The following is a 23,999-nucleotide window of genomic DNA, read 5'->3' as shown; positions in this document are numbered from 1 at the left end:
GTAAGTTAACCTCAGAATCTATATGACTAGAATAATGCTTTGTTAATGTCAGTATTGTCTTGTAATGGATGGATTAACAACATTGCATTCACTCCACATCACCAGCCAGTATAACAAAGTGAAAAGAAGGTAGCCTGATCTTTGTGGCCTAAATAAAACATTTAATATGTAAGATTTTGGTCAAATCCAATATAACACAGTATAGAGTGAAACCCTCTGTATTGTCAAGTATTGTGGTGTCAATATCATGTTCTGGGTATGCTTGTCACCGGCAGGGACTGGAGAGTTTGTCAGGATCAAAACAAATATGAAAGGAGTCTTCTGAATACCTAACATTGGGATAGAGTTGTCTTTTTTACCGGGACAAATACATAATACATTTTAAAGCCAAAGATAGACCAGAATGGCTTTTAAAGAGGTGTTGAGTGGCCCAGTCCTGACTTAAAACTGGCTGAAAATCAGAGACTAGGTTTACATATTTCTGTCCATCAATGATTGCCAACTAAATGTACTGAGCTTGAGCAATTTCGACAAAAACAATGAACACCTTTCGAATATTGAGTTGAACCCCCTTTTGCCCTCAAAACATCCTAAACTCCTCGGGGCATGACCTCTACAAGATGTCAAAAGCGTTTCACAGGGATTCTGTCCCTAGTTGACTCCAATGCTCCTCAGAGATATGTCAAATTGGCTGGTAGTGAATCTCTACTCCAAATAGCTTGTTCCATCTTATCCCACAGATGCTCAATTGGATTGAGATCTGGTCACTCGGCAGGCCACTGCAGTAAGCTGAATTCACTTTCATGTTCATGGAACCATTCTTGGGCAATCCAAGCCTTGTGGCATTATCCTGCTGAAAAACTAAATTTGCAGACGGAAACACTGCTGCCATGAAGGGATTCACATGATTGGCAATGATGTTCAGATCACAGGAGGCTGCTAAGGGGAGAATGGCTCATAATAATGGCCAGAACAGAGCAAATGGAATGGCATCAAACACCTGGAAACCATGTGTTTGATGTATGTGTTGCCATTCCAATAATTCTGCTCCAGTCATTACCACAAGCCCGTTCTCCCCAATTAAGGTGCCACAAACTCCTGTGGTTCAGATATCCTGTGGCATTCAAACGCTGCTCCACTTTTATCAAGGGGCCCAATGTGTGCCATGAAAACACACCCCACACCATCACACAACAACCACCAGCCTGCAATGTTGACAGCGGGCATGATGGACCCAAGTACTCATGTGTTTTTCTCCATACCCTAGTCCTCCCATCAGTCTGAAACAGCCATCAGACCAGGCAGTTTTTCCAGTTTCGTTCCTTAGCCCACTGCAACCAAAGTTTCTTGTTTTCTACTGAAAGAAGTGGAACTCTAAGGTCGTTGGCTGCCATACCCAATTTGTGTTAAAGTATGACAAGTTGTGCATTCTTTTATTGGTCTTTGGGCACCAATGTTGTACTGGACTGTCAGTTGAATAACTGTAACCCGTCTGTTGCTCTGAACAATGTGGAATGTGTACTCTGTATTGAATGACGGCACACTGTGCTTCAGTATTTTTAAACCGCTTCCTCCTACCCACATTTAGTCTATCAACTGATCTGACTCAATTTGATAAGCAAACACAGAGTATTGAGGAAACTTGGCTTCCACCTACCATATTCTGTCATGTCTGTGATCACAGACAAATGAAATATGTACAGTGCCTTCAGAAAGTCTTCACACCCCTTAACTGTTACAGCCTGAATTTAAAATGTATGAAATGTAGATGATTTTGGTACTGGCCTACACACAATACCCATTTAACGTCAGACTGGAATTATGTTTTTTTGATTTTTTTTACAAATTAATTAAAAATGTAAAAGCTCAAATGTCTTGATCCAATAAGTATTCAACCCTTGTGGTACGTACGGCAAGCCTAAACAAGTTCAGGAGTAGAAATGTGCTTAAAAAGTCTGATAATAAATTGCATGGACTCAATCTGTGTTGCATGGGCTCAATAGTGTTTAACTTCTTGGTGACTGGGGGGCAGTATTGAGTAGCTTGGATGAATAAGGTGCCCAGAGTAAACTGCCTGCTACTCAGCCATAAAAGCTAGAATATGCATATAATAGTATAGTATATTAGTATATTTGGATAGAAAACACTCTGAAGTTTGTAAAACTGTTCGAATGATGTCTGTGAGTATAACAGAACTCATATGGCAGGTGAAAACCTGAGAAAAATCCAACCAGGAAGTGGGAAATCTCAGGTTTGTAGTTTTTCAACTCATTGCCATTCCAATATACAGTGTCTGTGGGGTCATTTTGCACTTCCTACGGCTTTCACTAGATGTCAATGGTATTTAGAACCTTGTTTGATGCTTCTACTGTGAAGGGAGGCCGAATGAGAGGGGATTGAGACAGGTGTCTGGCAGATTGCCACGAGTTCGTGACGCGCGGTCATGTGAAAGTTAGCTAGCTTTTCTACAGACAAAGTAATTCTCTGGTTGGAACATTATTGAAGATTTATGATAAAAACATTAAAAAGATTCGTTTGACACGTTTCTATGGCCTGTAATATAACTTTTTGGACTTTCCGTCCGACCTTTCGGCTGGACTTGCACACGCGTTTGGATTTGTTTACCAAACACCCTAACAAAAGGAGGTATTTGGACATAGATTATGAACTATCGAACAAATCAAACATTTTTTGTGGAACTGGGATTCCTGGGAGTGCATTTTGATGAAGATCATCAAAGGTAAGTGAATATTTATAATGCTATTTTTGACTAATGTTGACTCCAATACATGACGGATATCTCTTTGGCTGTTTTGGTCTCTGAGCGCCATACTCAGATTATTTCATGGTATGCTTTTTCCGTAAAGCTTTTTTGAAATCTGACACCACGGTTGCATTATGGAGACGTTTATCTTTATTTCCATGTACAATAGTTGTATCTTTTATCAATGTTTATTATGAGCATTTCTGTAAATTGATGTGGCTCTCTGCAAAATCACCGCATGTTTTGGAACTACTGAAAGTAACACGGCAATGAAAAATTAGATTTTATATATAAATATGCACTTTATCGAACAAAACACACATGTATTGTGTAATATAATGTCCTATGAGTGTCATCTGATGAAGATCATCAAAGGTTAGTGATTCATTTTATCTATATTTCTGCTTTTTGTGACTCCTCTCTTTGGCTGGAAAAATCGTTGTGTTCTTCTGTGACTTGGTGGTGACCTAACATAATCGTTTGGTGTGCTTTTGCTGTAAAGCCTTTTTAAAATCAGACACTGTGGCTGGATGAACGATAATTGTATTTTTAAAATGCTTGAGGAATTTGAATTATGAGATTTTTGTCGTTTTGAATTTGGCGCCTTGCCCTTTCACTGGCTGTTGGCGGGGTGGGACGCTACTGTCCCAAATATCCCAGAGAGATTTATGATTTTTATGATTTTTGAATGGCTACCTCTTCTCTGTACCCCACACATACACTTATCTGTAAGAAATGAATGCAGGGAAACTTAAATCAGTTCTACCAAATTTATATCAACATGTTAAATGTGCAACCAGAGGGAAAATAATTCTAGATCACATGTACTCCACACACAGAGACGCATACAAAGCTCTCCCTCACACCCCATTTGGTAAATACGACCACAACTCTATCCTCCTGATTCCTGCTTACAAGCAAAAATTAAAACAGGAAGCACCAGTGACTCGGCCTATAAAAAAGTGGTCAAAGGAAGCAGATGCTAAACTACAGAACTGTTTTGCTATCACAGACTGGAATATGTTCCGGGATTCTTCCGATGGCATTGAGGAGTACACCACATCAGTCACTGGCTTTATCAATAAGTGCATCGAGGACGTCGTCCCCACAGTGACTGTACGTACCTACCCCAACCAGAAGCCATGGATTACAGGCAACATTCACACTGAGCTAAAGGGTATAGCTGCTGCTTTCAAGGTGCGGGACTCTAACCCGGAAGCTTACAAGAAATCCTGTTATGCTCTGCGATGAACCATCAAACAGGCAAAGCGTCAGTACAGGGCTAAGATTGAATCATACTACACCGGCTTTGACGCTCGTCTTATATGGCAGGGCTTGCAAATTATTACAGACTACAAAAGGGAAGCACAGCTGTGAGCTGCCCAGTGACACAAGCCTACCAGACGAGCTAATCACTTCTATGCTCGCTTTGAGGCAAGCAACAAAGAGGCATGCATTAGAGCATCAGCTGTTCCGGCCGACTATGTGATCACGCTCTCCGTAGCCAACGTGAGTAAGACCATTAAACAGGTCAACATACACAAGGCTGCAGGGCCAGACGGATTACCAGGATGTGTGCTCCGGGCATGTGCTGACCAAATGGCAGGTGTCTTCACTGACATTTTCAACATGTGCCTGATTGAGTCTGTAATACCAACATTCTTCAAGCAGACCACCATAGTCCCTGTGCCCAAGCACAAAAAGGCAACCTGCCTAAATGACTACAGACCCATAGCACTCACGTCCATAGCCATGAAGGGCTTTGAAAGGTTGGTAATGGCTCACATCAACACCACTTTCCCAGAAACCCTAGACCCACTCCAATTTGCATACCGCCCAAACAAATCCACAGATGATGCAATCTCTATTGCACTCCACACTGCCCTTTCCCACCTGGACGAAAGGAACACTTATGTGATAATGCTATTCATTGACTACAGCTCAGCGTTCAACACCATAGTACCCTCGAAGCTCATCACTAAGCTTAGGATCCTGGGACTAAACACCTCCCTCTGCAACTGGTTCCTGGACTTCCTGACGGGCCATCCCCAGGTGGTGAAGGTATGTAGGAACACATTTGCCACGCTGACCCTAAACACTGGGGCCCCCCAGGAGGGCATGCTCAGTCCCCTCCTGTACTCCCTGTTCACCCACAACTGCATGGCCAGGCACGACTCCAACACCATCATTAAGTTTGCAGACGACAGTGGTAGGCCTGATCACCGACAACGACGAGACAGCCTATAGGGAGGAGGTCAGAGACCTGGCTGGATGGTGCCAGTATAACAACCCATCCCTCAACGTAACCAAGACTAAGGAGATGATTGTGGACTACAGGAAAAGGAGGACTGAGCATCCCCCCATTCATTGTAGTGGAGCAGGTTGAAAGCTTCAAGTTCCTTGGTGTCCACATCACCAACAAACTAGAATGGTCCAAACATACCAAGACAGTCATGAAGAGGGCACGACAAAGCCTATTCCCCCTCAGGAAACTAAAAAGATTTGGCATGGGTCCTGAGATCATCAAAAGGTTCTACAGCTGCAACATCGAGAGCATCACTGCCTGGTACTGCAATTCCTCGGCCTCCGACCGCAAGGCACTACAGAGGGTAGTGCGTACAGCCCAGTACATCACTGGGGCAAAGCTGCCTGCCATCCAGGACCTCTACACCAGGCGGGGTCAGAGGAAGGCTCTAAAAATGGTCAAAAACCCCAGTCATAGACTGCAAGCGATACCGAAGTGCCAAGTCTAGGACAAAAAGTCTCAGACAAACTGCCTTTTCAACAGTTTTTACCGGCCACCAGAGATTCTGGGTTCGAGCCCATCTCTGTCGCAGCCGGCCGCGATTGGGAGGCCCATGGGGCGACGCACAATTGGCCCAGCGTCGTCCGGGTTAGGGAGGGTTTGGCCGGAAGGGATATCCTTGTCTCATCGAGCACTAGCGACTCCTGTGGCGGGCCAGGCACAGTGCACGCTGTCCAGGTCGCCAGGTGTACAGTGTTTCCTCCGACACATTGGTGCGGCTGGCTTCCGGGTTGGATGTGCATTGTGTCAAGAAGCAGTGCAGCTTGGTTGTGTTTTGTTTCGGAGGACGCATGGCTCTCGACCTTCGCCTCTCCCAAGTCCGTACGGGAGTTGCAGCGATCAGAAAAGACTAACTACTACCAATTGGATACCACGAAATTGGGGAGAAAAAGGTAAATAAATAAATAAACTGAATAGAGCTAAGCACATGCAAAACCTGGTTGTCTGCTTTCCAACATACACTGAGAGACATTCACCTTTCAACATTACAATAACCTAAAACACAAGACCAAATATACACTGGAGTTGTTTACCAAGACGACATTGATGTTCTTGAGTGTCCTAGTTACAGATTTGACTTAAATCGGCTTGAAAATCTATGGCAAGACATGTAAATGGGTGTCTAGCAATGATCAACAGCCAACTTGACCGAGCTTGAAGAATTAAAAAAATAATAATGTGCAAATATTGTACAATCCAGGTGTGCAATGCTCTTAGAGACTTCCACAGAATATTAATGTTTTATTTGTCCTTTTTTTGTCTGATTTTCTATGTTTGAAATGTTTTTCCTCTTTGACATGAGTATTTTCTGTAGACTTGAAACTAAAAAAATAAAATAACAATTTGGGGGAGACAAAAGGAAGGATGGATTATTTTGGGGGGCACATTATTTGTCCTGTTGAATGTAGACTACACAAAGTAAACATTTTATAACATAATGATTTGGTAAGAGTTTGCGAGGACCAAACAAGATCATGTTTGTTTTATTCAAGTCCCAACAATTGTTTCCAATTGTTTCTTTAAATCCAAGGTCATACTTGGCCAAATGGTACCACACAGAACTCATTGTTGGTTGCCTAGCAATGCTACTAAAATATATTAAAACACACACACTCCTGTCGCCAAGACTGAAGCAGGCAGCGACCCTCAAATTGAAGGGGTCACGCAGAAATATTGCTTTTTGCATTTAAGAATAACAAACAGAATGCAATGATGGCTGTACACAAAGACGAGGCTGATGGGGTGGAACAGACAAGAGCAGAGCGTTTGTCGAAGTTATTCGAATAATTCCTCTTTGCCTGACTCTCTGTTGTCAAATATGAATAGCTGTTTGTAAGAGCCTGTGTGCGGCATCCAGGAAAACCCTTGACAGCACTAGAAACAAATCATATTTAGGGCACAAAATAATGACTGTATTACATAACACTAGCAGGGGGATATATCTCTAAATCTGTATTTTTACAATGTCGATTTGTAATTCACCAATTCATTGTGTGAATTATTTTCCCTTTTTTCCCCTTTGAGGAACAAGCTCAATGCCAACATGCATTTATGGTTTATTTAAGTTAGGTAATCAAATATTTATTTATTGGTATTTTCTTATGTTATGTGTCCCATACCATGGTATTTCCTGATTTATAGTGTTGGAAACATTCCACATGAACGTTGTACCCTATTCCATATAATGGCCTTGATCTTCAACATTCAACAATTGCAAACTCCTCTTCCCCCTGTCTCTCCCTCATTTGCATGGCTGTAATTAGTGTGTGAAGGAGCCGTTTCTCGTGTCTTTCAGGAGCCCGGACTGCAGCGGCTTGCAGAACCTCAGTGATGTTCTGGAGAATTCCTGTCACCTGCCACCCACGAAAAATCTGTACGTTGTATTTCCCTGTTTCAAACACCTAGCCCTCACAATTACCTCTACCGAGCAATCGTGTGTGTGGTGAACAGATACATATTTTTCTGTCTGTTATTCTTTTCTATGTTTGCTGGAGGTGGGTGTGCATCCCCTTTAATTGGGTTGTTTGCAGAAAAAAATCATTTGAATAACAAAGATGGCAGAATCCTTGCCACTATCAAGATTGCTTTAATCACACATTTATCCATTTATCTTTTTCTTTTTTTACTTGCCGGCGGATGGGTTGAAAGGGTGCCGTGTTTATCCGCTGTCGCCGCAGTGATTAATGCCTCAGCATCATTAACATTCGGAAGAGTGAAAAGTTTACTTGACCAGATGTTGACATTTTACCTGCCATCCTCTTTTTAATGGATCGCTTGGAGTCAAAAAAGGGGTTTCTCATTACACGAAAAGCAATATGCAAAAAGAGAGCGAGTGTAAGGGAGGTGGATAGACTGGTAGAAAAGAGAAAGTGTTGTGTAGTGGGATAGAGGAAGTGAAGAGGGGTGGTTAGAGAGAGAGAAAAGGAGAGACAGGAGGAGAGATTTCTGTGAATTCTGTGTCTTGATCAGTGACTCTGTGGTGTGTCTTGTAGAGTTTCAGTGTGGAGTGTGGGATCTGTTATCTGATCCTACATTCTGTAGTCAGCCATTCCTGATCAGGTGTGTGCAATGACCATCACTGCAGCCAATCGTTCCACCAGACGTCTGTACGAGGTGAGGGACACACGCCCACGACTATCCAACCTGATCAGTAGGCCTGTCTATATTATAAAAGATCACAACACACACAATATCCAAAATGAGACCTGCTACTTTTTAAATAAATTCATACAAAAGTCAAAGGATGCAAAAGTCATATAGTATAATACACACGTCATTTCAGGTGTTTGCTTCTTTGCATTGCTCAAATCATGCCACTACAGGCACAAGGTAAATGGGTAACTTCAGTTTCAAACCAGTGTTAAGTTTGACTAGTTCTTGTTCGGTCTCCCTAAATATTTGCCAATAACAATATAGTCCATGTTAAAAAATGAATTTATTTGTTTTTTTGTTGTTTGCAGCCCATCACAGTGAAAATGTCCACCCATAAACACTGAGAGTTGACTGGAGCCAGGCCCTGGACATAAGAACTCATGGTTTCACATGAGCCTCAGCAAATCGACTCGCTCCATCTAATGTATTGTCTCACTCCAGTCATAACACACAAAAAAACACAAAAAAAGTATATATATACAGTTGAAGTCGGAGGTTTACAAACACGTAGGTTGGAGTCACTAAAATGTGTTTTTCAACCACTCCACAAATTTCTTGTAAACAAACTATAGTTTTGGCAAGTCGGTTAGGACATCTACTATGTGCATGACACAAGTAATTTTTCCAACAATTGTATACAGACAGATTATTTCATTTATAATTCATTGTATCACAATTTCAGTGGGTCAGAAGTTTACATATACTAAGTCGACTGTGCCTTTAATCAGCTTGGAAAATTCCAGAAAATTATGTCATGGCTTTAGAAGTGTCTGATAGGCTAATTGACATCATTTGAGTCAATTGGAGGTGTACCTGTGGATGTATTTCAAGGCCTAACTTCAAACTAGTATTAACACCTTGGTACCAAACAGCCGTCATAACGCTCAGGAAGGAGACGTGTTCTGTCTCCTAGAGATGAACGTACTTTGGTGTGAAGTGCAAATCAATCCCAGAACAACAGCAAAGGACCTTGTGAAGATGCTGGAGGAAACAGGTACAAAAGTATCTATGTCCACAGTAAAACGAGTCCTACATCGACATAACCTGAAAGGCCGCTCAGCAAGGAAGAAGCCACTGCTCCAAAACCGCCATAAAAAAAGCCAGACTACGGTTTGCAATTGCACATAGGGACAAATATTGTACTTTTTGGAGAAATGTCCTCTGGTCTGACGAAACAAAAATATAACTGTTTGGCCATAATGACCATCATTATGTTTGGAGGAAAAAGGGGGAGGCTTGCAAGCCGAAGAACACCATCCCAACCGTGAAGCACGCGGGTGGCAGCATCTTGTTGTGGGGGTACTTTGCTGCCGGAGGGACTGGTGCACTTCACAATATAGTTGGCATCATGAGGCAGGAAAATTATGTGGCTATATTGAAGCAACATCTCAAGACATCAGTCAGGAAGTTAAAGCTTGGTCGCAAATGGGTCTTCCAAATTGACAATGACCCCAAGCATACTTCCAAAGTTGTGGCAAAACGGCTTAAGGACAACAAAGTCAAGGTATTGGAGTGGTCATCGCAAAGCCCTGACCTCAATCCCATAGAAAATGTGTGTGCAGAACTGAAAAAGCATGTGCGAGAAAGGAGGCCTACAAACCTGACTCAGTTACACCAGCTTTGTCAGGAGGAATGGGCCAAAATTCACCCAACTTATTGTGGGAAGCTTGTGGAAGGCTACCCAAAACATTTGACCCAAGTTAAACAATTTAAAGGCAATGCTAGCAAATACTAATTGAGTGTATGTAAACTTTTGACCCACTGGGAATGTGATGAAAGAAATAAAAGCTGAAATAAATAATAAATATTATTCTGACATTTCACATTCTTAAAATAAAATGGTGATCCTAACTGACTGATTAAATGTCAGGAATTGTGAAAAACTGAGTTTAAATGTATTTGGCTAAGGTGTATGTAAACTTCCGACTTCAAATTTACATATTTTCACATACACCGGATAGGTGCAGTGCAATGTGTTGTTTTACAGGGTCATCCACAGTAGTACGGCACCCCTCAGGTTTTCGAACCAGCGACCTTTCGGTTATTATTCTAACCGCTAGGCTACCTGCTGCCTACCTACTTGCCATAGTAGTAGTTGGTGATTATGCATGCATAAAATAAGCATGATGGGTAAGAAATGTAAAGAAAAAGAGTCAGAGTATCAATTCATCAATCAGGACCACCAGTCAGTGTGAATAGAATAGAAAGGCCAGAGACCGGAATGGGAAGACAACTATTGCACTGAAGAAGTGTGACATCCCAGCCATCCTTCTGTTTAGATTAAGGCTTTGCTCTTTGGTTGTGGTCTTTGTGGCCACAATCCTCCCACTCACCACGGTCAAATATGTGTTTGGGATTTTCCCAGTGGTTCGAGTCAGGGGGACCGTGCTTCTGTCTCTTACTTACGGTCGTAGTTGAAGTTCTCCAAACCATCAACCTCATTGAACAGATGAGATGTCTCCCCGATACCTCAACCAGCTCAACCGGGGTGACCTCTACCCGTCCCATCCGGAGCCAGTCCCAGTGGGATGCGTCTCTCCCTTCCCAGGGAGTGTGATGAGACAGCAGCACAGTGCCAGGGCTTCCTGTTACAACTGGACCTCTACCTGGCCACTGTGTACCCAGCACCTTTGGGAAGGGAGAAAGTGTCTGCCCTCGTCTCATACCTCTCGGTGAGAGCCCTGGTGTGGGCAAACGCCGTATGAGGAGAAGGAGATGCGGCGTTGGACCACTTTGAGGAGTTCACCCGTCGCTTCCGGGCCATCTTTGACCATCCGCCCGAAGATAGAGCGGCGGGGGAATGGCTCTTCCATATGAGGCAGAGGACGAGGAGCGCCCAGGAATTCGGCCTGGAATTCCTGACCTTGGCCGCCGGAGCCGGCTGGAACGACAGGGCCCTCATTGACCACAATCAGTGCAGCCTGCCCGAGGACGTCCGACGTGAGCTGGCCTGCAGGGATGCCACCATCTCCTTTGACGAACTGGTGGATTTGTCCATCTGGTTGGATAACCTGCTGGTCAACCGCGGACGTCCAGAGGAGGCTCTGTCGGTGCCATGTTCCAGCACCCCCGCTCTGGTGCCCATGGAGTTGGGAGGGGCTGCGCATAGGGAGACTGGAGGAGGAGGAGCCACCATGTGCACCATGTGTGGCAGCAGAGGGCACACTGCCGGTCGGTGCCGTGTTGGTTCCTCTGGGAGTCGAGGTAACAGGCAGGGCACTCTGGCGTCACCCCAGGTGAGTCTGCACTATACTCATCCAGAGTCCTCTGTCCCTGGCCATGGAGACGCAGGGGGGTCACAAGGAGAAAATTAGTCTCTTCCTCGTTGAATGTCCTGCGTTTCCCGTGGTACTAGGCCTTCCCTGACGGGCTCATCATAACCCCACTATTTCCTGGCAACAGAGGGCTCTCACGGGGTGGTCGTGAGAGTGTTCGGGGAGGTGTGTAGGGGTTTCTGTTGGTGCTACCACAGTGGAAATTCCAGACCAGGTCTCCACCGTGCGCATCCACCCAGAATATGCCGATTTGGCTCTCGCCTGCTGAAAAAAGAAGGCGACTCAATTACCACCTCATCGACGGGGGGGATTGTGCGATAAATCTCCTGGCAGACGCTGCGCTTCCCAGGAGTCACGTGTATTCCCTGTCGCAAACGGAGACAGCGGCTATGGAGACATATGTCTCTGAATCCCTGCGTCAGGGGTACATTCGGTCCTCCACTTCACCCGCCTCCTCAAGTTAATTTTTTGTGAAGAAGAAGGATGGAGGTCTACGCCCGTGCATTGACTATAGAGGTCTCAATCAAATCACGGTGAGGTACAGTTACCCGCTACCTTTTATCGCCATGGCGATTGAGTCAATGCATGGGGCGCGCTTCTTCACGAAACTGGATCTCCGGAGTGCTTATAACCTGGTGCGTATCCGGGAGGGAGACGAGTGGAAGACAGCGTTTAGTACCACCTCAGGGCATTATGAGTACTTAGTCATATCATACGAGTTGATGAATGCTCCATTAGTTTTCCAACCCTATGTAGACGATATTTTCAGGGATCTGCATGGGCAGGGTGTGGAGGTGTATATCGATGACATTCTGATATACTCCACTACACGAGCCAAGTATGTGTCCTTGGTACGCAGGGTACTTGAACGACTGTTGGAGCATGGCCTGTACGTCAAAGCTGAGAAATGTATTTTCTTTGAGCAGGCCGTCTCCTTCCTAGAGTATTTCCACATCAGGGGTGGAGATGGAGAGTGACCGCATTGCAGCCGTGCGTAATTGGCCGACTCCCATCATGGTAAAGGAGGTGCAGCGATTTTTTGAGTTTGCCAATTACTACCGGAGATTTATCTGGGGTTTTGGCCAGGTGGCTGCTCCCATTACCTCCCTGCTTAAGGGGGGTCCCGTATGGTTGCAGTGGTCGGCTGAGGCGGACAGGGCTTTTGAGCAGCTAAGAGCTCTGTTTACTTCGGCTCCTGTGCTGGCCCATTCGGATCCCTCTTTGGCGTTCATAGTGGAGGTGGACGCGTCCAGGCCTGGGATAGGAGCCGTGCTCTCACAGCGCTCAGGTACGCCGCCAAAACTCTGCCCCTGTGCTTTCTTCTCGAAGAAGCTTAGCCCAGCGGAGCGTAACTATGATGTTGGGGACCGGGAGCTGTTGGCTGTGGGTAAAACGTTAAAAGGGGTGGAGACATTGGCTTGAGGGGGCTAAACACCCTTTCCTCATCTGGATTGACCACCGCAACCTGGAGTACATCCGGGCAGCGAGGAGACTGAATCCTCGTCAGGCAAGGTGGACAATGTTCTTTACCCGTTTTGTGTTTACCCTGTCCTACAGACCAGGTTCCCAGAATACGGAGGCAGACGCACTGTCCCGGCTGTATGACACAGAGGAGCGGCCCATGGATCAGACCCCAATCCTCCCGGCCTCTTACCTGGTAGCGCCGGTAAAGTGGGTGCTGGACGCGGACATTGAGCAGGCATTGTGTACAGAGCCTGCTCCCCTCCAGTGTCCGGTCGGCATATGTACGTTCCATATGCTGTCCGTGACCAGTTGATCTATTGGGCCCACACATCATCCTCCTCTGGCCATCCGGGGATCGGTGCGCTGTCTGACTGGGAAGTACTGGTGGCCCACCTTGGCTAAGGACGTGAGGATCTATGTTTCCTCCTGCTCGGTGTGTGCCCAGTGTAAGGCTCCGAGACACCTGCCCAAAGGTAAGCTACACCCCTTACCCATTCCACAACGACCTTGGTCACACCTGTCTGTGGATTTTTTTACTGATCTACCTCTTTAACAGGGAAACACTATGATCCTGGTAGTTGTGGATCCTACGGCCCTACAGACTGTCCTGTTTACTCACATCTTCTGGGATTGGGGTCCCCTGTTCACGTCGATAGTCTGGAAGGCCTTCATGGAACGTCTGAGGGTCTCGATCAGCCTTACCTCGGGTTTTCACCCCGGGCAGGTAGAGAGAGTCAACCAGGATGTGGGCAGGTTTTTGCGGTCCTATTGCCTGGACCGGCCGGGGGAGTGGGCGGTGTTCGTGCCCTGGGCCGAGATGGCACAGAACTCGCTTTGCCACTTTTCCACTAACCTCTCCCTTTTGGGGTACCAGCCGTGGCATCAGGGTCAGACCGAGGCTCCTGCGGTGGACGACTGGTTTAGTATACCGTATACAGTATGCGCCCGTATACACCTCCAGAGAGCCGCACTTCGCCAGAAAACCAGCGCGGACCGTCACCGCAGTGAGACCTCGGTGTTCGCACCGGGGGACCGGGTCTGGCTCTCGACCCGAAACATGCCCCTCCGCCTGCCCTGCTGGAAGCTGGGTCCGCGGTTTGTGGGGCCCTTCAAAGTCCTGAGGAAGGTGAACGAGGTGTGTTATAGATTACAGCTTCCCTCTGATTATCGTATTAACCCCTCGTTCCATGTGTCTCTCCTCAGGCCGTGGTGGCTGTTCCGCTCCAGGAATCTGAGGTGCGGGAGATCCCTCCGCCTGTCTTGTTGGACCGGAATTAAAGTGCGCCTGTTTGCTACACTCTGCTCTCCTGCACCAAACTTCGCCTCCCATACACACGCCTAACAGCGATGACCTGCTCGTGCTTCAGCTGTGCACTGCGGTATTGGAATGATGCCAATCTCGGAGTCAGGGCTAGACTGGAGAAAACCTTCACAAGGCCTGCGCCCGATGGTTGATTTTGGAGAGTGTTGTTAGCAATGTCTGCTGTTTTTTGATGCTGAGGTCAGATATCAATCCATTTATGGGTGGAGGTTCACTAATTAGCGGGCGAGTGGGGACTACCCCCTCTGATAGCTTGCACATTATTAGAACATTTGAAAGGAAAAAAAAATTCGCTATTTTTCTCAAATTTGGTTTTGGAAAATGTTGGACGCTGCAAAGATGATTTTAACCCTTTCATGCGTGAGTTCCAAATATCTCTAATGGTCGCCTAGCGTGAGTCTTTTTATGCACGTGATGTTAGAACGTTCTTTCCATTCCAGAATGTGATTGTTACGCAAAAGCACATTTAATCCGCGTTGCCCTCAAACCAAGGCACGCAGCCTGTTTTTAGTTTTCAACTTGTCAATTTCAAATTATTTTCTAACAAGTTATTTTTTTCTAAGAACAGTTTGAATTTAGGTGTGTTCCACCTCATTCATTCACATAAAAGTAGTAATTTTTACTTTTGCGGGACCAGTAAATTTTTTTGACATTTCTGACCCGGGCAAAATACGCCAAACACTTCCCAATTGCTTGTGCAGTTCAAGTCTGCAGACATTTGCTCATCTCTCATCCTGCACACACGTGTTCACATTTTCCATCTGTTGCCTGCATCGCAGTCACAGTTGTTTTCGTTACGGATAATAACTTTGGAATGTATAGCCTGAGATAACAGAACATGGGTGTAGGAGAGAGTGAGAGAGAGGGGGAAGCCACGATCTACACACAGAAAAGGTCAAGTCATGACACTGGCCCAACGCTCTAACCACTAGGCTACCTGACGCCCCACTAGGCTACCTGCCGTGGTCTTCCCAATGGTCATTATGTGTTTGACCCAGTTTGCTTTTTGTAGGGGTTCTACTTTCTCTCGGGGCAGGACGGACTATGGTTGATTTGTGGTCTTGTTGAGGTCACAGCTACGCCATTGTCAACAACCATTTTCCTCACGCGCTGTTTGGTTTGTGTTGATGTTTTCTGTTCGGGGATAATTCAAACATTTGCTCCAGTTTCTGCCATTGACCTGAACTCTTGTAGCAGCGATTGAATATTGTGATTATTATAAAAAAATGTATATGGCAATAAAAATATATTCTCGTGATTTCTTTTTGGAGTTTGACTTTTCTTTAAACTTAAACTTTCTTTGATACAACTCCAATATTCATTACCACTCGGGAGTCAGAGTAGATTTCTGGTCATTTTGTCCATTGTTGTAAAACCAGTTTGAAACAACATTATAGTCAAATGTAGTGAATCCTGTCAATATTACAATACAAGCAGCCTTGGCCTCATCACCTTTCCTGGCTGGGGCTTGGATATGGGTGGACCTCTGATGTATTGAGATGGCACAGGTCTGGGTCTCTCCTCCTCATACTCCACATATACAGGCTTTGGTTTGGACAAGCCTTTAGCTCGACACACTTTCTTTAGGAAAAAGTAAGAGAGAGTGAGGGACTATTTCTATTTCTGTGCATACTTGCTACATTGAAAATTGCACTTATACTCCATTAAACATGCTTTTAGTCCGGGAGTAGGCTGAATCTGAATTGGAGAAAGCCACCTACTGTGTTAAAGACTAGCAATGTTCACTGAATTACTCATTTCAGTCTTTGAATGATGAAGAGAAATTATGAAACCGAGGAGTAGGATACACTGAAGGCAGCCCTTCCATGAACACTATTACTTGACTGACATTTACGCTCTCTTTTTCCAGGCCTCCAGAAATGTACGCTTCTGTATGACTACAGATCAAACTGCCCAGCAGTTCAGTATGGAGAGGAGAGGGAAAGAGAAGTATAATTGTGGCTGCTGATCCTCTGCCCCTGTGAAGTGTGTGTCATCAATCGCCTCAAATTGGGCGTCTGTGGGTCAAGTTAGCCGCCATTGTGATTCTTCTCTACACCGCTATGCAAAGAGCTAGAGCAAGAGAGATTTGACAGATTTGGTATAGTTAGATGTCCGATTGAAATGCACCTATTTCATTTTAAATACTTTCTGCAGTGTGTGTACGTGTGTATGCGTGCATGTTGTAAATATAGATCTGTAATTGGATGGTGTCTGAGGCTGAGGCTGAGGCTGTCATCAGTGTGTAAATCTCCCACACTGCACTGGGGCTCATGACAGACTTACACACAGACACCTCACTCCTCTCCCAGACAGATATATATCACTGTATACACAATGAACACATCCCATGAAGTTAGTCAGGCCGTCTGTACTCCATTACACTCTCCTGACCTACCCTCTCCAGATATATTAGATACACGTAATCAGATATACATTATACAGTGTATATATATATATATATATACATATATATATATATATATACACATACACCTTAGCCAAATACATTCAGTTTTTCACAATTCCTGACAATTAATCGAGGTAAAAAGTCCCTGTTTTAAGTGGATCACCACTTTCTTTTAAGAATGTGTTATGTCAGAATAATAGTCGAGAGAATGATTTATTTCAGCTTTTATTTATTTCATCACATTCCCAGGGGGTCAGAAGTTTACATGCACTCAATTAGTATTTCGTAGCATTGCCTTTAAACTGTTTAACTTGGGTCACATGTTTCAGGTAGCCTTCCACAAGCTTCCCACAATAAGTTGGGTGAATTTTGGCCCATTCCTCCTGGCAGAGCTGGTGTAACTGAGTCAGGTTTGTAGGCCTACTTGCTCGCACACGCTTTTTCAGTTCCGCACACAAATGTTCTATGGGATTGAGGTCAGAGCTTTGTTATGACCACTCCAATACCTTGACTTTGTTGTCCTTAAGCCGTTTTGCCACAACTTTGGAAGAATTCTTGGGGTGATTTTCCATTTGGTAGACCCATTTGTGACCAAGCTTTAACTTCCTGACTGATGTCTTGAGATGTTGCTTCAATATATCCACATAATTTTCCTCCCTCATGATGCCATTTATTTTGTGAAGTGCACTAGTCCCCCCTGCAGCAAAGCACCCCCACAAGATGATGCTTCCACCCCTGCGCTTCACGGATGTGATGGTGTTCTTTGGCTTGCAAGCCTTCCCCTTTTTCCTCCAAACATAACAATGGTCATTATGGCCAAACAGTTCTATTTTTGTTTCATCAGACCAGAGGACATTTCTCCAAAAAGTATGATCTTTGTCCCCATGTGCAGTTGCAAACCGTAGTCTGGCTATTTTAATGGCGGTTTTGGAGCAGTGGCTTCTTCCTTGCTGAGCGGCCTTTCAGGTGATGTCAATATAGGACAAATGTAACTGTGGATATAGGAACTTTTGTACCTGTTTCCTCCAGCATCTTCACAAGGTCCTTTGCTGATGTTCTGGGATTGATTTGCACTTTTCGCACCAAAGTACGTTCATCTCTATGAGACAGAACACGTCTCCTTCCTGAGCCATATGACGGCTGCGTGGTCCCATGGTGTTTATATTTGCGTACTGTTGTTTGTACAGATGGACGTGGTACCTTCAGGCGTTTGGAAATTGCTCCCAAGGATGAACCAGACTTGTGGAGGTCTACAATTTTTATTCTGAGGTCTTGGCTGATGTCTTTTGATTTTCCAATGATGTCAAGCAAAGAGGCACTGAGTTTGAAGGTAGGGCTTGAAATACATCCACAGGTACACCTCCAACTGACTCAAATTATATCAATTAGCCTTTCAGAATCTTCTAAAGCCATGATATCATTTTCTGGAATTTTCCAAGCTGTTAAAAGGCACAGTCATCTTATCATATGTAAACTTCTGACCCACTGGAATTGTAATACATTGAATTATAAGTTAAATAATCTGTCTGTAAACAATTGTTGGGAAAATTGCTTGTGTCATGCACAAAGTAGATGTCCTAACCGACTTGCCAAAACTATAGTTTGTTAACGACGTACGTACAGTGGGGCAAAAAAAGTATTTAGTCAGCCACCAATTGTGCAAGTTCTCCCACTTAAAAAAGATGAGAGAGGCCTGTAATTTTCATCATAGGTACACTGCAACTATGACAGACAAAATGAGAAAAAAAATCCAGAAAATCACATTGTAGGATTTTTAATGAATTTATTTGCAAATTATGGTGGAAAATAAGTATTTGGTCACCTACAAACAAGCAAGATTTCTGGCTCTCACAGACCTGTAACTTCTTTAAGAGGCTCCTCTATCCTCCACTCGTTACCTGTATTAATGGCACCTGTTTGAACTTGTTATCAGTATTAAAGACCACAACCTCAAACAGTCACACTCCAAACTCCACTATGGCCAAGACCAAAGAGCTGTCAAAGGACACCAGAAACAAAATTGTAGACCTGCACCAGGCTGGGAAGACTGAATCTGCAATAGGTAAGCAGCTTGGTTTGAAGAAATCAACTGTGGGAGCAATTATTAGGAAATGGAAGACATACAAGACCACTGATAATCTCCCTCGATCTGGGGCTCCACGCAGGATCTCACCCCGTGGGGTCAAAATGATCACAAGAACGGTGAGCAAAAATCCCAGAACCACACGGGGGGACCTAGTGAATGACCTGCATAGAGCTGGAACCAAAGTAACAAAGCCTACCATCAGTAACACACTACGCCGCCAGGGACTCAAATCCTGCAGTGCCAGACGTGTTCCCCTGCTTAAGCCAGTACATGTCCAGGCCCGTCTGAAGTTTGCTAGAGAGCATTTGGATGATCCAGAAGAAGATTGGGAGAATGTCATATGGTCAGATGAAACCAAAATATAACTTTTTGGTAAAAACTCAACTCGTCGTGTTTGGAGGACAAAGAATGCTGAGTTGCATCCAAAGAACACCATACCTACTGTGAAGCATGGGTGTGGAAACATCATGCTTTGGGGATGTTTTTCTGCAAAGGGACCAGGACGACTGATCCATTTAAAGGAAAGAATGAATGGGGCCATGTATTGTGAGATTTTGAGTGAAAACCTCCTTCCATCAGCAAGGGCATTGAAGATGAAACGTGGCTGGGTCTTTCAGCATGACAATGATCCCAAACACTCCGCCCGGGCAACGAAGGAGTGGCTTCGTAAGAAGCATTTCAAGGTCCTGGAGTGGCCTAGCCAGTCTCCAGATCTCAACACCATAGAAAATCTTTGGAGGGAGAATACCAAAATACCAGCAACAGTGTGTGAAAACCTTGCGAAGACTTACAGAAAACGTTTGACCTCTGTCATTGCCAATAAAGGGTGTATAACAAAGTATTGAGATAAACTGTTGTTATTGACCAAATACTTATTTTCCACCACAATTTGCAAATAAATTCATTAAAAATCCTACAATGTGATTTTCTGGAATTCTTTTCTCATTTTGTCTGCCATAGGTGAAGTGTACCTATGATGAAAAGTACAGGCCTCTCATCTTTTTAAGAGGCCGAACTTGCACAATTGGTGGCTGACTAAATATTTTTTTGTCCCACTGTATGTACCAGTCAGTGAGTATGTGTCCAGAGTCAGAGTCCAGTAGTCAGACTGGACTATATACAGTATATACAGTTGAAGTCGGAAGTTTACATACACTGAGATTGGAGTCATTAAAACTTGTTTTTCAACCACTCCACAAACTTCTTGTTTAACAAACTATAGTTTTGGCAAGTCGGTTAGGACATCTACTTTGTGCATGACACAAGCAATTTTCACAACAAATGTTTACAGACAGATTATTTCACTTATTATTCAATGTATTACAATTCCAGTGGGTCAGAAGTTTACATGTACTAAGATGACTGTGCCTTGAAGGTAGGGCTTGAAATACATCCACACACACACACACACACACACACACACACACACACACACACACACACACATACATACATACATACATACATACATACATACATACATACATACATACATACATACATACATACGTATATATGTACGTATATATGTTAGGTCCTGATACTTTACTTCATGCGGGTATGTTTGCGACCTGATTTTCTAACTTTTAGTAAGCCATAGACCACTTACATTTGGGGGTAGATCTGGATATGCATGTGAATGATTGATACATGAACATCTTCAATGCAAGTGTTTAGGTAATCTCTCAGATTCTCTCACCTTGCCCGTGTCTGGGCCATCAGACCCTCTGGTGGAGAAACTCTGTGACACATATCCTCGTAGCCCAGACCGGTCCATCCTTCTCTGGCCACTGCTCGCTCTCTGTCCCCCCTCGGACAGCAGCTTTCTCAGCTTCTGGTAATCTGGACGTTGCTTATACCCCATAACTTTGACATGGAGCATGAACCTGGTCAACTCATCTGAGAGGCAGCGAGGAAGAGGAGAGAGAAAGAGAAAAATTAACAATATGCTTCACAGTCCCACTCAGTGTCTCTTATCATAGATGTTTGATAAACAAGGGCTATAACTACCAATTAAACAGACACACCCCTGGTGATGTGTGTTTCAGTACACAGAAACAATCTGATGACTTTCACCTCTTACTGTAACACGTCCCGCTACCTAGAGTGTACACACAAGGTGGTGAGTGTGTATCACACTATATAATAGGGTTGATGCATGTCCTGAGCCTTATCTGTGGCGGCCAGCCGGGCCCTGCCTCTGGAGGAGTTGCAGAGAATCAGCTCAGTCAGACAGTTACCACCATATCACATCACACAGAGAAGTCACCTCATTGAGACGTGACCTCTCTTTACAGGACCAGAGATAACAGACAACAGAACACCCAAGTCTCTCTGGGATGGATCCTGTAGTTGCAGGAATGGATTTATAGGATGGGGTTTTGAAAGATTGATCAAGTGTTTCACTGACACCTGGGAAACTGGGGGGGGCATATGTATTCCCCCCCTTTGCATTGAAGCCCTTAAATAAGATCTGGTGCAACCAATTACCTTCAGAAGTCACATAATTAATTAAATAAAGTCTACCTGTGTGCAATTTAAGTGTCACATGATCTGTCACACGATCTCAGTATATATACGCCTGTTCTGAAAGGCCCCAGAGTCTGCAACACCACTAAGCAAGGGGCACCACCAAGCAAGCGGCACCATGAAGACCAATAAGCTCTCCAAATAGGTCAGGGACAAAGTTGTGGAGCAGTACCGATCAGGGTTGGTTACAAAAAATAATCTAGAACTTTAACATCCCACGGAGCACCATTAAATCCATTATTAAAAAATTGAAAGAATATGGCACCACAACAAACCTGCCAAGAGAGGGCCGCCCACCAAAACTCACAGACCAGGCAAGGAGGGCATTAATCAGAGAGGAAACAAAGTACCAAAGATAACCCTGAAGGAGCTTCAATGCGCCACAGCAGAGATTGGAGTATCTGTCCATAGGACCACTTTAAGCTGTACACTCCACAGAGCTGGGCTTTATGGGAGAGTGAACAGAAAGAAATAAGCAAACACGTTTGGTGTTTGCCAAAAGGCATGTGGGAGACTCCCCAAACATATGGAAGAAAGTACTCTGGTCCAATGAGACTGAAATTGAGCTTTTTGGCCATCAAGGATAATGCTATGTCTGGCGCAAACCCAACACCTCTTATCACCCAGAGAAGACCATCCCCAGTGAAGCATGGTGGTGGCAGCATCATGCTGTGGGGATGTTTTCCAACAGCAGGGACTGGGAAACTGGTCAGAATTGAAGGAATGATGGATGGCGCTAAATACAGGGAAATTGTTGAGGTAAACCTGTTTCAGTCTTCCAAAGATTTGAGACTGGGACGGAAGTTCACCTTCCAGCAGGACACTGACCCTAAGCATACTGCTAAAGCAACACTTAAGTGGTTTATGCAGAAATATTTAAACGTCTTGGAATGGCCCAGACCTCAATCCAATTGAGATTCTGTGGTATGATTTAAAGATTGCTGTACACCAGCGGCACCCATCCAACTTGAAGGAGCTGGAGCAGTTTTGCCTTGAAGAATGGGCAGAAATCCCAGTGGCTAGAAGTGCCAAGCTTATAGAGACAGACCCCAAGAGACTTGCAGCTGTAATTGCTGGAAAAAATAGTTATGCACGCTCAAGTTTTCTGTTTTTTAGTCTTATTTCTTGTTTGTTTCACAATACAAAATATTTTGCATATTCAAAGTGGTAGGCATGTTGTGTAAATCAAATGGTACAGACCCACAAAAATGTATATGTTATTCCAGGTTGTAAGGCAACAAAGTAGGAAAAATGCCAAGGTGGGTGAATAGTTTTGCAAGCCACTGTAGGCCTTCTCACTCACATGTGGAAGCTCCACCCACAGACAGCTGCTGCACCGAGCCAGGTAGATTACACATGAGTCTAGAAAGAGAAAGAAAAACAGGCATGAAATACAGAGGGAGAGAGGGGAAACAATGGTTTAATAGGGAGATGGAGGAGAAAGAACAAGAGAGAGGGGAGAGTGTTTGCTTAGTACCTGGTCTTGGCCTCCCAGGGCAGCGCCCAACACAGCCAGTGGAGCAAACAGAAGCCCAACACCTCCAGGTTCCCACGTCTAGATGGAGCTTCTGAGAGGGGGAGAGAGAGATCCAAAAAGAGAGGGGCGAGAGGTAGTAGAAGATCAGAACCTTGTCTAGGAGGATGAAAACAGCTTTAATTGACAGGATGTGTTCAGAGAAAAAAACACAATATGAAAAAGAGAGGGTTTGACGATGACAGAGGCGTGTTTTCTTTTCGCAGCTGGTGTTAGTCTTTACATATTCTTTGATCTATGTCCTGCTCTGCAGACATAGGAAGAGAAATGTGTGCGCTCAGCTCAAATGTTTGTAGCAACAAAAAGTATTTGGGTGCGGGGTTCAAAGCCCATATACTTAAAGAAAGACAAAACCTGCACTCACTGGAATATTCTTTACATTTTAATGTATTTTCTTAGACGCAGAGGTCAGAACATACGGACACGTTTCGGTGGAAGCCTTCGGCAACATGCTCCGCAGACAAACAGGGCTTTCTGAGGGGAGGGCTGACTTTTTTGGTCAGATTACTTCCGTTCTGGCCCGTTCCAGGAAACTGGATCCTTGTGGCCTCTGACATGATCCAGATGCCCGCTGCATTACCTAAAAATACACTCACACACTCGATCCCTCTCTCAGGCAGTAAAACACACACACACACAGATGTCTGAGCCAAAATCATTACCACATGTTACAGAAGTCGACTGGGTGCTGTGCACTGGGGAGTCATCTAAATACTGATGGCTAGGCTAGACATTAATCTCTGGACGTCATTGTAAACAATGCCTTCCATCTAGTTTGAATGAAGAAGTGGACAAACCCTGCACTGAGCCAGTGTCTTTATGAAAAACTGTGTTGAGTTCATCAATATGTCTGAAATGAGTCCATGTGAGGGGTCGAGCCCGGGGAGTTTTAGCAACTCAATACTGTAACGGCCTCGCATCTCTGGAGAAATTACCTATCGACTGGCTTCATCAGAGGAAGAAATCTTGAGCCAGATCCATGGATAGCATTGATCCCAGCCAGTGCTACAAGAGTGTCCTCCAGGCAGCAGCACCCAGCAGGCCAGCACTACTGGCTAGCATTGAGACGGACATTGCAGGTGTTGGTTGTTAGTTGGTTGGTGTTGTTGGTTGTAGTCAGATGTTGGTTGGTTGTTGCCACTGCTGCCGCCTCTGTTG

The 23,999-nt window shown here is 44.6% G+C and overlaps 1 pseudogene; it reads right to left on the bottom strand.

Moving 5' to 3' along the window:
• Positions 1-23,999, bottom strand: part of LOC139382003 (serine/threonine-protein kinase VRK1-like) — a 42,005-nt pseudogene that overhangs the window by 2,853 nt on the left and 15,153 nt on the right.

Source organism: Oncorhynchus clarkii, chromosome 23 (genome assembly GCF_045791955.1).
Source record: "Oncorhynchus clarkii lewisi isolate Uvic-CL-2024 chromosome 23, UVic_Ocla_1.0, whole genome shotgun sequence".
Classification (NCBI taxonomy): Eukaryota; Metazoa; Chordata; class Actinopteri; order Salmoniformes; family Salmonidae; genus Oncorhynchus; species Oncorhynchus clarkii.
The sequence above is the reverse complement of the archived record's forward strand: the minus strand, read 5'-3'. Positions and strand labels throughout refer to the sequence as shown.